Source organism: Cololabis saira, chromosome 12 (assembly GCF_033807715.1).
Source record: "Cololabis saira isolate AMF1-May2022 chromosome 12, fColSai1.1, whole genome shotgun sequence".
Lineage (NCBI taxonomy): Eukaryota > Metazoa > Chordata > Actinopteri > Beloniformes > Belonidae > Cololabis > Cololabis saira.
The window spans coordinates 17,743,696-17,758,616 of NC_084598.1; the positions used below are offsets into that span (position 1 = coordinate 17,743,696).

A 14,921-nucleotide genomic window follows, 5' to 3' on the forward strand; every position below is an offset into this window, starting at 1 on the left:
AAGGTGATAATATATTTTGCAAACGGCATCAAGAGAAAGCATCTATTTGACAGGTTACACTTAGTGTGCCCCGACTCACACGCATACGTACTGTTGTGACCCTGTCTATGTAATGACCGTGGGTTGTACGGCACTGTCAGACTGGCCCATAAAGGTAATTGATGCGGGTTGCCTGAGCCTCCCTTTCTGATGAATGTTGAGGGGTAGCATAGGCTGGCATGGCGTACATCATCCCCCTCCACAGCTGCACTGGGGCATATTTCTCAATATGAGGCAGATAAGTAAGGCTGCACAACCCTTATGGTGAAGGAATGCTCACTGGTGTTTGCCTTCTTGTGTCCGTGTTTGTAGCGGACTTGTTTCTCTTGTCGGGTCGCCCTTCATGTCCTGTTAGGTCACCAAAATCATATAAAACATAATGTTTGTCTGTCACACACTTTGAGAGCACCACAGAGAAATATAGCCAAGTGTATTATTTCATGCATTGTGAGTTATGCTTGGCTATGTTGCTTTGACAGTGTAATCAGTAGTGAAGAGTCACAGGGCCTTGGGGCAAAGATAATGTACATAAACCACATATTTGTATGTACACCCTTGTGAGATTGCCATATAAGTGTGTTTGCTTTCTGTTGCATGTGCTGTTGCAAGTAGAAAATTGGACAACGCAGGGCATTTGTGTTGACTTGTAAAAAGTCTCACAGCCTCAGTCTGTCACTGTTCAACATGAGATGGAAGAAGCTGCAGAAGCAAGTAAATATATTTGAATGATAAACAGCACACACACTGGTTAGGTCTGGACATGAGTCAAGTTGTGAATATAATTTACTGTTGTTCCAATATTATGATTATTCCAGGACCTCATTATGATTTGACCTTATTCTCGAGTTCTCTACTTCTATGAAACATCCCTACTATCTACCCCCCCCCCCCCCCCCACACACACACACACACACACACACACACACATACACACACACACACACACACACACACACACACACACACACACACACACACACACCACCACCACCATGACATCCTTTATCCAACACTTCCCCCACCCCCTTACACTCCTCCTCCCACTCCGCTGCCAAATGAAGTATATTTATGGCACCTGTGCTGGAAAAACAGTCTCCAGGAGACGTCCCTCTAATTTCATTTTCAAAATGCCAGCAATAAATTTATCAAATGGGCTGAATCGAATCGGAGTCACACGCAGTGCCATCCGTCATGGCCTGTCCCTGAGGGGTCTGTGGGCGTACTTAAACCAGCCAAAAATCTCTGCTGGCAGGAGAAAAAGACTGAGTGGCAAGAGGGGAGGGGGTCCTGCAGGAGAAAACAGATGAATCTGTTGGAGAAATGTGCTGAGAACAAGAACGTGTGTGCATATCTTTATGTGCTTAGGTGCATATGCGCAAGCATAAATTAGGCTTGTGCATGAGTGGGGATGCATATGTCTTCACAGAGGTCAATGCAAATTTTCTTAGTGAGGCACTTTGGCTGTCAATGTGCCAGCGTAGTAATTGATTCATTGCTACACAAGCCAATTGATTGTTTTGCTCATTTTTGTTTTGTTAAATCCTTCTCAGCTTAAACACCACTTTGAGCTTTCCCTTGCGTCTCAAAACTCCAGGTTCACACGCCCTATGCCCTCCTATTTCTCTCTACCTTATCATCTATATGACTTTGGCACCTTTGCCTTTGTCTTTTAAATGCTTCTATCCTTGCTTTCGTTTTGTTTCCCCACCCTTTCCCTCTGCCTTCTCCTCTTCCTTCCCTTTCATCATCGTGCGGGTTAAACCAGTCATGAGCATGGGTAAAGCAGCTTAGTACTAACAGTTCTAATGAAGTCAGGCATAGTATTCCTCTAACAGGGATCGGTGGAGCTACTCTGTGAAGCCTGTCAGCATTTAATGATTAGATGAAACATTCAGACGGACTATGTGAAGACACTGATATATGGTAATACCAGCTGTGGTCTCTCTTACACAAATCCGCAAACATTTATGCGTGCACACGGTCTCTCCGCTGTCACGCTCACATGTGGGTGCACACATCATCTCCTCCCACTTTGCAAAGGCCTTGATTTGTGACTCAAAAATGGCATCAAGGGGTTTACGCAGAAAACTGATTGGGAAAAAAAACTAAAATTAAAAAAACAAGCAATCTGGCTATTGATTTTATGTGGAGCTATGTGGAGAAAGGTGGACATAAAAGTAAACTGCATGAGAGAAATTTACTCCTCGGCTTGATGAATAGAATGTAAACAACTTCACTAACCTTTTCAGGATGCATGCTGTGATTTTCCATGATTTTCTGTTATCATCAAAACTGGTAGAAGATGAGTGAAAAGGCCAGCATCTCAAAACCTGGAACATTTCAAGATCCACCTCCAATGTTATTTTTTTTTCTTAAATCTTAAATATAAATCCTGTCCACATATTGGAGCTCAATGTGTGCTTTCTATGGTGTATGTTGTTTGTGTGTAAGTTTGTCAAAAACATGTTTTTTTGTTGGTGCATTTAAATGCTGAAACTGAGAAAAAGATTGACAGAGGCAATGATTGGGTCAACAAGCTGCCTGTCTTTCAGAGTGAAGATGTGCCTCCGAGGGCTTGGCAGCTTTTTGCCCCATTAGCCACACCTGCTAATTTACCTGTCAACTTGCAGCTGCAGTAAACAAGGAAATAACACTCCCGGCTTCTGTGGGTATCTCTCTTTCTCCACTTCCCTTTTTTTCTACCGCTGTGACTCACAGAGCTTTCCTTCATTACATTTTGTCCAACATTTTCATTCCACTGCTAAATTAGAAATACTTTCTGTCTTCACCAGTCATTTCTCTCTCTCTTGTAAAAGCACTTATTTGGCTTCAGTTGAAGAATCACAAGACTCTGGATTTGACTTAAATGTATGTGCATTTTTGCCAGTGTGCAGCTAATGCGCCATGTATCTCTTGGTTTTGCAAAGCTTCCCTAAAAGTACTTGAGGGAACTACTTGAAAAACTATAAGAAGAAAAAAAGAGCTCAAGAAGTTACGTTATCTTCACATATAGGAGATCCCAGTGAGCTTAATTTTAATGCTAGTAACAGATAATCATATTAATCGTAATACAGTAATCCTTCTGATCTTCTCAGCTATTAACTGCCCTAAATCCAGATCCTAAAAGCATCACTGACTCTATGGATGTGTCAGGCAGTGATACATTTGCTCAGAATGAAGTAATACTCTTTAAATTGAGTAGTGGCAAAAGTGTAATTGATTTTCAGAGAAATCTTGTACAACATATTTTTTAACATAAAGAATTAAATTGATGAGGTGGGATATGATTGGTTGTTACCCACTTTCAGTAGAAACCTAAACCTCCTAACATGTTTCCAGTTAATCTGGTTTTATTCTGCTTATTCTATTCTATTGTTTTGCATTAGAAATATTTCTTTTGCACATGTACTATATTTATTTACCTTAGGATACCAAGATTTGGACCACAATTTAGTCAACAGTAATTGGCAAAGATGAAAATTTCATCTTGTATTTTATTTTTTGTATGTTTGTGTGTAAAAATATGATAAATATAGTCTGATCACAGTGGCTCTTAGATAGGCAAATACATTTTTTTTCTTAACCAAGTTTTGTGATCTGGAACATTTATGTGTTAAATAGTGCCAAGAGGACACAACATACGTATTGGTCCTAGAGAAGCATATCGTTGCATTTCAATCTTGAAAGGGTTATAAAACCTGTGTATAGAAATTTGAATTGAATGTTCCACAATGAGACAATTTATTCACATTTAATAGAGTGGTCAGTCTTCCCAGCAGTGGACAGTCCAGCAAATTTACGGTCAGAGGTCAGATACACAAATAAAAAGAAAAAAGTGCATTTCAGCTCCTACGGTCCTCATTGATCATCTTAATTATTTATATCCATGATTGTATAATTAGAAAAAAAAAATGTCAGGAGAAAGCCTTTTCAATGAAATTTTAAATGTGTCTAAGGTTTGTAAACCCCTTTCCCCCCAAAAGCAAGAACTGAAGAAAACACGAGACTTCTGGTTCAATGGTCTATGTATGGATTAGAGTAGACCATAGTGGACTTGTATGGCGTTAATCTCCAGTACCATACGTACTTGGTACGTACCATACCAAGTAGCATTTCAGCAGAAATAGCTCACTAGTGAACATGTGATGATTTGAGGATGTCAGTTTACCATGAAGTGTTTACTGGAGTATTCTAGAGTCAAACATGAGGTCATCGATCTGAAAGCTAAAGCTTTGTTAAAATTGGGTAGTGCAAAAAGACAGTGAAAAAACAAATAAATAAATAGAATAATGGTTTTGGAATAGCCTAGTTTAAATCCAGCCCCCAACTCCGTTGAAATGTTGTAGCAAGACCTGTGAAAAAGGGAAAGTCCCAATGAACTGAAGCAATAAAAGAAAAGGAGACTATTACAAAAATTCCTCCACAATGTATTGTTTATTGTTGGCTTTGTCTCGAACACAACAAAATCCATCAAATGAAAAGCGTCAAAATATATAAAAAAAGCAAAAACAATTTAACAGTTTCATCCAAAAATAAAGCACAACAGCAAAACAATGTGTTCGAGAGGGAACAGGAGGAAGCAGAACGCTTATTTAGTCCTGTCCCTTCCTCACAATATCATATCATATATGCCATAAAACAATGACGGAGTGGACTAATAAAGTAATTCAGGAACTGACGACTTCACTGCAAAAACTCTATTTAAACAAGTAAAAAAAAAAGCATGTTTTTTTTTCAGATTAGTTGGCTGTATTGGCATTGAATTGGCATTAGTTTTGATAATTCTAGTCAAGAGTTTGTGTTTTTAGCCCATTGGCAAAGACAATAAAAAAATACAACCATTTGACTAGTTTTATGGAATATTTGGCTTATTTCTAGACAGGCTTTTTTTTTAACTTTCATTGCTACTAAGGGTGGCTCAACGTTTTATAATATTTTCACTGGTTGGTCATATATTTTTGAAATGGTCTGCAGCTGGTGCTTTGTTAAAGTTTGTGATATTACAGTAGTTTTATTGAATGTACAAATACAACAGCCAAGGTAGTTACAATATTTATTCTAATTGTTTTACAGGTAATTAAAGGTTATATATTAACTGTTACCTCACAGCAAGAAGGTTCCTGGTTTGACTTCTGGCAGGAATTTTTTTGTGTGGAGTTTGCATGTTCTCCCCTATGTTTGAGTGGGTTTTCTCTGGTTACTCGAGCTTCCTACCACAGTCTAAAAATATGGATGTTTCTTAAGTTCCCATAAGAGTGAGTCTGTGTGGTTGTTTATATATGGTCCTGTGATGAATTTCCACCAGTTCCCTGTGCCCCCGAATTGGAATAAGCGCATATAGATAGTATAAAGATGTAATTAAATTATAATTCAAACTTGCTCCTGCTTCTCTTACACAAAGTCTATTCAAAGCTCTGCATGCAGTGCATCCTCAAATGCTGTTTGAAAGCTTCCAATGTGACTGAATGAGTAGGTGTGAATATGCCATGCCATCTTTTTATGTTTTTTTTTATGGGGGGGGGGGGGGGGGGGGTATGCTCTGTTAGCTGTGAAGGAGAGAGAGGTCATTATATATGTGATCCAGCTAAAAAGGTCCAGTATATATTGATTTTAAATGCCAACAGAGGACAATGTAGGCTCAGTGCTGACACCCCAAAGCTCTCTGACTTAATTGGGTGAAAGAAGACGTAGGTGGTGACCAGTGTCAATGGTGCATGAGCCAAAAAGAAGCTCTTTCTCTAAATAATATGAAACATTCTTTGTTGTAACGTCACAAGAGGCAGATACTTGCTTTAATTTGCCAGGCTAAATACTGCAGCACACCTTCTGAATACTCCCCAAAGATAAAGAAAAGCGATACAAATAGAGCGTCAGCAAAACCACTTCCTAAACGTAAAGTTTGTGCATTGAGACATTTCTCATGACAGAGATTAAATAAAGGAGACTGAAGTGAATTCATTACCTCTCTTTCTTACAGAATCTTGTTCTATAACTCAGCTGCCAATTAGACAGGAGAACAGCCTGTTCCCTCAGTGCTTGAACTTCATTTGCTGTTCTGCATTGTGCTCAGTAGGGTGCAACGGTGATTTCTCTACTGAATGGAATTTCCATGCCATTCATACATAAAGCCATTTTCACATGTGCATGGCAGCCCTGGACCTTTCCACATATTACCAGCCAGAGCTGTATGTAAGATCACACATATCCAAATCAGTCAAATTGCAGATTAAATTGACATTGGTTCTTTCATTCAAAGCCACCATATTGTATGATTGAGCTCATGTGAGAATGAAGCAGGTAATTGTCTGCACATACCGTCTGTGGTTCAAATCCTGCATCCTGCAGACCTGTAAGGACCGCCACTCATTCAGGCTAAACAGAATATGCTGTTTTGAGACATAGACAATATTCTGTCCAAGCTTAAATGAAGGCATAGATTACAACTTGTTCAATAGATTGATTTTATTGAAAAAGGTGGGTCGGATCTGAAGGTGTGTGAAAAGTGTCTGCAGTCTCATCACATTAAACATAGACATGCTTACGTTGGTGTGTAACGTTACCCAGAAACAGAGCCCCCGTAATCCCAGAGAACAAATAGCTCTTTGCTGTGATTCTATGCCAACAACAGGTTATTGTCACAGGACTACCTACTCTGAGTTACTTAGATGATTCATACATCTTTGTCTGTTTACTGACAACACACCACAGTTGGGCATGAAGTCCTACAGGGTTGGCATTGCCATGGAAGCAGGTGGCATATTGCACCCAGCAGGACAGCTCATATGTAGGCCTCCATTGCAGAGGGATTTGGCCAGCTTGGATTAGCTCAGCAGGGGGGAACAGACGGGGTAGACTGGGAGTGGAAGACAGAGCACATCAATCTCAGTTCAGTACACCTGAGACACCTGAGAAAGAGCTGCTGAGAATCACGGTGGGTCTTGTTTGCATTGGTGAAGTATAAAGAAAACACATCTGACTGTCATTTACTGGAAACTTTAAGCAAAGCAAATCAGCAAGAAATTTAAATTTCAGATTTCATTTTATTTTAAGAAATATTCTACTGTGTTTCACACTTTTGGTCTTCTTCCTTCTGCGATTACCAGTATCTAAAAATTCAAAGTTAGCTATTTGAATATTCATTTAAATGCTTATACTGAGACAAGCACAGCTCGGGACTCTGCAGTCGCACTAATTAAACAGACGTCTCCCCTATACAGTACTGTGCTCTCAAACCTCATCAGCTGCACAAAGGAATGTCACGATAGTAATGGCAGATGGGTATTCTTGGTCAAAAATAAACAAGTTGAATTGGTCATAAAAAATGCACACAAACAGAAAGAAAAGCAGAGCAAGTCACTGGAAGACTGCTAAAGAAACTTGTCTTTATTATTTTGCTTAGACTTGCCCATTCTATCCAAAGGGTGGCTCTTATCCAAAAGTTTATTGCAACTTCAAATGAAAAGCCTGTCAGGGTCTGGGACAAATTGGCATCACTCACACAGGCACGGTGAAAAGAAAATCACAAATGTAGAAGTTGTGTTCTTCTTCAGCTCTTCTTAAGCATCTCTCTCTGAAAATCTCACAAGATTTTCCATTAATAATATACCATTAGACAGAATTCGTTATGAATTCATGTGATAAGATTTTGTGAAAGAGGGGGGCAATAACTAGAGAACAGGGAACAATTCATATTATGGGATATGTTCGGCTTATCAAATAAACAGTCTCTCTCTCTCTGCTGCTTAATCATAATTGAAGCTTTGAGATCAAATAAAGGTAGGTTTGGGAGGTGTTGTACCAATTGTAGGAGTATACTAATGGCCCTTTTCCACTAGTCCCGCCTCAGCTCGGTTCTACCCGCCACGGCCCCGTCTTGCGCTTTTGCACTAGGGCTGAGACGGGTAGAGCCGATCCAAACCGATACTATTTTATGTAACCATTCTGGCGAGGTTCTATCCGGGCTGAGCCGGGACTATTTCTGACGTCACCACCCTCCGCACCACTGATTGGTCGGGGGGCGGGGCCGTCATCACCCTCCGTGCCACTGATTGGTCGGGGGCTGGGCCGTCAGATGTTTGAATCAGGAAGCGGGAGTCAGCGCGACTCGCGGCTCGCAGCGATTTTATTATAAAGCGCAAAACGTCTGTTTGGTGATCCAACTCTGAGGTGCAGATGTTCATAAACCTGGTGGCTGAGGAGATAATTAAAAACGGGATGTAGACGGGCTGTTTTACTCTCAGCCGCTCGCGGCTCCAGCTGATTTCTGATCAGCGCCGACATAAACAAAGCGGTTGCGCAATCGAGTACGTCACAGCAGCTTCACCCCAACCTGCCCACTTCTCCCCTGGCTGTGGAAAAACAAACAGGGACAAAACGGGTAGAGGCGTGACGAGCCGAGTCGGGCCGAGTAAGGACTAGTGCGAAAGGGCCATAAAGCTTGAGTTATGGTTCTGCGTCAAAACGACGCCGTGCCTACGGCGTGTGGTAGGCGTCGACGCAGACCACACGCCATCACTGACGCCATCACTGACGCCATCACTGACGCCGTCACCGACGCCATCACTAAAGCCGTCACTGACGTGCACCTCCCGAAAATTGTAACTACGCGTCGAGGCGACGCAGACCACACGCAGACGGAGAGGGCTGTGATTGGTTCGCTTGGTAGCAATGCATTTCCGGTTTCCGGTTTGAAGCAGTCGTGAACTTTCAGCGCTCTTTTCTTCGTGTATGTGTGATTTATTTTTATTTTTTTGTTTTGGTTTTTTGCACAATCATTTCCTTATCTCTTTGATTGACTGTGCCCGGAAAAAGTCGGATAAACCATTCAGGAAAAGATTGTGAATTAGTGGTCACGGGGGGCACTGCACGGCGACGAAATGGAGTGACTGAGAAGTCCGAAGGGTTCATGACGGCGTCACGGTGATGGCGTATGCTCTGCGTTGGTTTGACGCAAAACCATAATTCAGGCTTAAGGCCACTGCAATTAGACATGCTTGGAAAGGCTTGTGTTGTGGAAAATAAAAATTTAAGAGGAGGATTATGAAGGACTGTCCAACAAATCGCAATACACTACACAAGGAAAATGGATAAGAAGATGATAAGGATGATCAGTAGACCCTCTGATATCCTGACTGGATCAAAGATAACTCTTTGGAAAAGATTTACAATTTTTGCCCTAGTTTTATGTTCAAGCTCAAGTCAGAGTAAAAATGTCAGAGACAGCCAGAGAGCCAATGGTTTTCTCACATATTAAGTTTGTGAATTTTGTCCCCATGAGCAGAGCACCTTTCTATTGCTTTAAGTAACTAATTTACACTCAGCAGAAATCAGGATAACAAATTGCAATGATAAGGAAGAACACGTTTCAAGTCAGCCTGTTTACCCTGGAGAGAGACCTGGCACCTAGGAAGCGAGGTGTGCCCAGATGGATTATTCTGGGGCTAATTCCAAGCACAAATCAGCCTGCAACCATCAATAATTCATGTGAAAGTCTTTGAGAAGTAAACACAACTTAGCCCATTAAGAATCCAGATTGGCTCAATGCTGCAAAGGTGCAGATATTGTGCACAACTGCACCCTGCATACATAGGGTTTGTAGCCTGTGTTCCACATGGAAATCCAATGCTTATTAGTGCAGGGAGAATTGTTTGCAGACCCGTAAACAGTGTTACCTGCTGCAACATGAGGATGGAATTAATGCTAAAGACGGTAGAGGGAGGCAATTAGAATGACAGCTGGTGCTTTGTTGGGGTTTGTGGATTGATCTTCTCTGTAATGTTTACGTCTATTTACAAATGGGAAGTGTACCCTTATTCAATCAACAAATTCACATAAATGCTAAGAACAGTCATGCTCCTGTCATACAGCTCATTTTGCTCATTTTTGCCCTGTGCCATTTACACATCAATTTTGCCTCACATTTACTTTCAGACAGTTTTTTTTTCTTGCTTGTCTTTCATAGATATTTCTCAAACTCCTTTCACAATTCTGACGACATAGACAGCTTTTCAGTGTGTATTTTTGCAATTCACACCTGAACACTGCAATGTAAACAGTGGTATTTGTGCTCATATGATGCTTATTAAATGAAGAGGAGGTTCACGTGCCTCATTTCCACTGTTGGTTTTACATTCTCATGGCATTGTTGCATATTCATCTCTTTTTTGTGTGCTCTCTTTGTCATCTTGCAATGCTCTGGAGATGGGCTTCTGTGTGCAAACAGCATCTGTCCAGGACAATAATAACATCCATAATCCTCCTCCAGATAATCTTTTTTTCTTCTTCTTTTTGTAACTGCAGCTCAAAGTTTTAGATTAATGATTTATAAACATCACACCAGAGTTTCTCAAAATGTGCCGGTTTCAAATGATCAATCAGTGCAAGAATTTTACATGAGCTTTTTCAGCACCAATTATTTTTTCCTACACACTTCTTGTGGAGCAAAGATTCCTAGTGCACTGGATGGGATTTTCTTTTTTAATTTTTAACCTGAGAATTGTCATACGTATTAGACAAGACCAAAACAGGAAGAGGTCTCTGTTTGTTGTATTTTTTCTAGTTTTGAAACAAATGTGCAGCACTTTCCGTAACTTCTCCTTTGATCTGGCAAATAGTTCGTAAAACACCACGGGCAGGAATCTTGACAGAATTATGTCTCAATTTTAAGTGCAGTGCAGCAGAAAGAGTTTAGTGTTGCCAACTGCTCCAAGTTGTGGATTAGATACAAACTTGTGTGCATACTGTTAAGCATTCACATGTCTGCTAGTGTCTCTGCATTGGAGTTGTCAATCTTTTTGCAGCATTCTCCATTGCTTGGGACGGATTCAAATACACTGCTACTTGCCAGAGGAGACCAATTAAAGTCATGAAGTAGTGTCAGGAGTCAAGCTGTTGTCAAAGCCCAATGAGCCTTAGAATGCAAGGGTTTAGACCAGTGGCATCCTCCTCCTCCATCCCTGCAGTTCCTGCACTTAGTAAGAGGATATATTCTACTACAGGGATAGACATAATTCAATGATAACGGGGTGGTTGTATACTAATTACTTTACTTTACTTTACTAATTTTGTTTCTATTACTTGTAAAATCCACTAAATCAATGTTGTTAGCTGTAGCAGGTTTTTCAAATAAACTCAGCTAGTTCTCTTCCACAAGGGGGCTGGGATTCAGCATACACGAGGCAGAAAGCCAGGTTAAACGGTTAGGAGGTTAATTTAGGTCAGTCTGAAGGACGGTTCGGAGTAACCTATTCAGCTATTTTTGGACAAAAATTTGCGAGATACTTGTGTGGTATAACAGGTACCGGCCTGTGTGTGTGTATATGTGTGTGTGTATATATACATATTTCTTTTTTTTTATTTTTTATTTTTTTTCTCAAAACCACAGAATATAATGTGTAGATTACTTTGCTTTTGTTGTGGCCTTTTCGGTGCTCCAAGGATGCTCCAAGGACACCTTTAAAAACATTTCTGTCTCCTGCATAGAAATGCAGAAAGGAATCGAAGAGATTCAACGTGGTTTGAGGCTTTCCCAGAGGGTGTTATTATTGTGTGGTTTTCCTGCAGCCTTCCACACTAATGCTCCTTTTGCCAGTGATGCTTGACCATGCTTCAGGGCTTTGTCATAGCGTGGAGGCCAGAGATGTCAGACCCTGTTACAAAACAACGTACTAGACATGAACTTCCTCTTTTCTTTCCACCCCTCCTGCTCTTCATCGTGCTTCAACCCCCTACCCACCCCCTTAGCCTTGGGAATCACTGCTGTAGAAATAGATCTGCTCTGTAGTGTCTACTCAGTAGGTAATAACTTGCTGTTCAGCCTCAGATAAAGAGCTCCACTCATTTAAGTGGCTGCTCTCCTTCTACACACGAGTGACACCTGTCCCCTGGGAGTGGAGCGGTGAACTTAAGAGTCGAAACTCAATGCTCACCCTCTGCAAGCCTTGACTGAACCCCTCCCACCCTCCACCCCCTCCCCCATGTACCAGCTCCCTGAGCTTTGTGTAATTTTATGTAATTCTTTTTTTTTTTTTTTTTTTTCATGGGAATCCCTATTTTTTCATTCATCCCACATTCCGTTGCCTCCCCCTTAAAACACTAACTCATTGCCTCTGTTATCCCCTCACCTTCTAAAGCAGACACATCTCTTTCAGCTCCTCTGATCACATACTCACACCTTCTCTACCCACTTTATTTTGGTGCAATCCCTCTCACTAAGAAAATGTGTAATGGCTGCTTTGCCCATGTCATCTATAATATCTTTTTTTCTCTTTCTTTTGCTCTTTCCTCTGTCCTTCTGTACTTTCTGGCTTTTTGTCCATATTTTTCGTCAGCTTGTCCCTGAGCTCTGGGAGTCACTAATGTGCATACCGGTTTAGCAATTCTCACGGGTAGCCCAGAGTTCATTCATCCTCTGGACAGGTATGTAATAGTGGCGGGACGGAGGGAGAGAAAAGGGACAGTGGGAGATCTCAGGGGGTTTGAGAATCAATTTCATCAGGAATCACCCGAGCAAAGAAGCGGAACCACAGCCGTTCTTTCTCTGCCTTGCTCTCTCTGTCTGTCTTCATTTCCTCCGCTCTCCTATCTCAATCCTCTCTGACTGCTCCCACTGATCAGTTCACAGTGCACTCCAGAATTACACAAGCACCAGGATAAATCCCTACACAAATTACAACACAGAAACCATTATTTAAGTCAACCCTTTTCTTGGCTCCCGCAAGAAAATTCTAGTCCAGTCTTCAGAACTGCAGAACAAAGAAAACTACTCTCTTTTCTTCCGTCTGCCATATTTCCCTGGGCACAGTGGTACATCAGAGGAAAGCTAAGACATGTAAAAAACAACAGAGATTGCCCCTGTGGTTCTACTAAAGCTGGACACGGAGAAACGACCACCAAGCTTGTACTGAGGAGTCCCTGGAAACAAACAGCAGTAACCTGCATGTCGGCTTTATCAGTCATCTGTGAAATGGACCTTTTAAAAGGCCCTGGCATGCATGCGCTCAGTACCTGTGGGAAAGACGTTCATGCTAATGTCTTTAATGGCATGACCACACAGCTTTCACTTCATAAACTGAAATGAATGACTATTGGCTGACTACACACACCATTTGACCAGACACAGCAGTGGAAACGATGATGTGGAAGACAGGAAAAATTGCTCATCAATCAAAACCATGGATGGTCAAGCACTCTCATCTTGTAGCTGTAATGCTTAGTGAATTGATTATACAATGATGAGGTGTAAAACACTGGAGCTCACACTTGGGTTGGAGACAGATCATTTATTTATTTAATTATAGGAAGCATAAATTGTTTGAACAGATGTTAACTTTGCTACACAATGGATACAACGGAATGCTAGTTCTGTGCAGGATCTCTTATTTTGAGAGGCTGCAGTGAAGAATTGAGAACAAAAAGTGTGACTATATAAAAAGATTAGAAAGATGGATTGAAAGAATCAGGAAGCCAATGGAGGTTCTGCCAAGTGGGTTTTCCACTCTACCAGAACAGAAATTATGCATATGTCCACAGTATGCCCTTTAATTGGTGCTATTAATATCAGTTAAAGTTTTAATACCTATTTATTAAAACTTTAAACTATTTCAGAGGCCTAATGTGAATAGAATTATGAATCTTAGGGGCTGTGCTCTATAAAAAGGCTCAGTCATACATTATTAATGCTTTACCACTTAATCTGCAAGATCTCACTCCTACAAGACTTTTGAGAAAGAAATGCCCCAAAGGTCCAATATTAGGATGGATTTTCATCATTAAATACTCCAAAAGAGGGCAATTTTTCTTGAATAATTTGGCTAAAACTGTAAACATCACCTCCACATTGCCAACAGTTCAAGTGGTGCTTTAACTCTACTAATCATAAGCTTGTGGAGTTTGACAGATGATCTTTGATAATCTAAACGGGTAATGTATAAAGAGGAAACAGAGTGTGGAGGCAGACAGAAAGTAATCCCATTGCACACTGAGGCTTAATTTGTCTATTTAGATCATTGCATTCCTTTCCATTGTCAGATAATCTGTGAAAAGACGTGGAATGTTTTGTTGGAAAAAAGATGCAAATTGCAGAAAAAAATGTTTTATGAAAGCACAAATCCTGTTATCTCTGTTTAAATTATATGTGGCTGTAGTATTAGAAAACTCCAGCTCTGAGATAGCATTTTATGGCATAGTTTAAAGTCTGAACTGTACAAAAAGGAAAGTAAAAAGCCTGTCTGAACGACCTTCAACAGCCTCAAAGTTAAGACAAAAAGAACAATACGTTGCACAGAGATCAGCAATGCTAACCTGCATTATCAAGTGGAGGTAAAATAGATTTTCCGTTTGGCTCATATAATTCGAATAGTGTATATTGAACCTTACTGGTTCCGGGGATGTTAATCGACTATCTTTTTTTTTTGTTTTCCCATTTACATTTTTTTTTCTTAATGTTATTTCTGTAATATTATTTAACATGGAAATATGGGAATTAACTCTTGTAGCTGCTGTGACAGTAATCCATTTAAATTATCATACTTTAATTTCTCTCCTCGACTTTTAAACGTGGGAAAGCAAATGGCACTCGCAACTTTGTCCTCTGTTCTCCGCTTCTTCTGTTCTTTCAATGCTTGTATCCTCAGCCGGCCTCACGAGTTTGCTTCCCCTCACAGTGGTCCCCTGCACTGCCATCTCCACCTCATGGATTCAGATGGCTTGCAAAATGAAGCTTGTATAATTAAATATTAACAGCCTGATGATGAGAGGATTGAGGATGAGGATGGGAAGAGGAGCACACAACTGAATCATCTGCCCTACTTATTGCAGCCAATGTCCACTGAGAATAATTCATGTATCAGCTAACCTGCACTGGCACCTAAGAGGGCGCAGGG

At 40.7% G+C, this 14,921-nt stretch overlaps 1 protein-coding gene across 2 annotated transcripts in view; it reads left to right on the top strand.

Moving 5' to 3' along the window:
* LOC133456998 (cadherin-4-like) overlaps positions 1-14,921 on the top strand; it is a 432,927-nt gene that overhangs the window by 162,793 nt on the left and 255,213 nt on the right. The gene's annotated exons all lie outside the window — the stretch shown is intronic.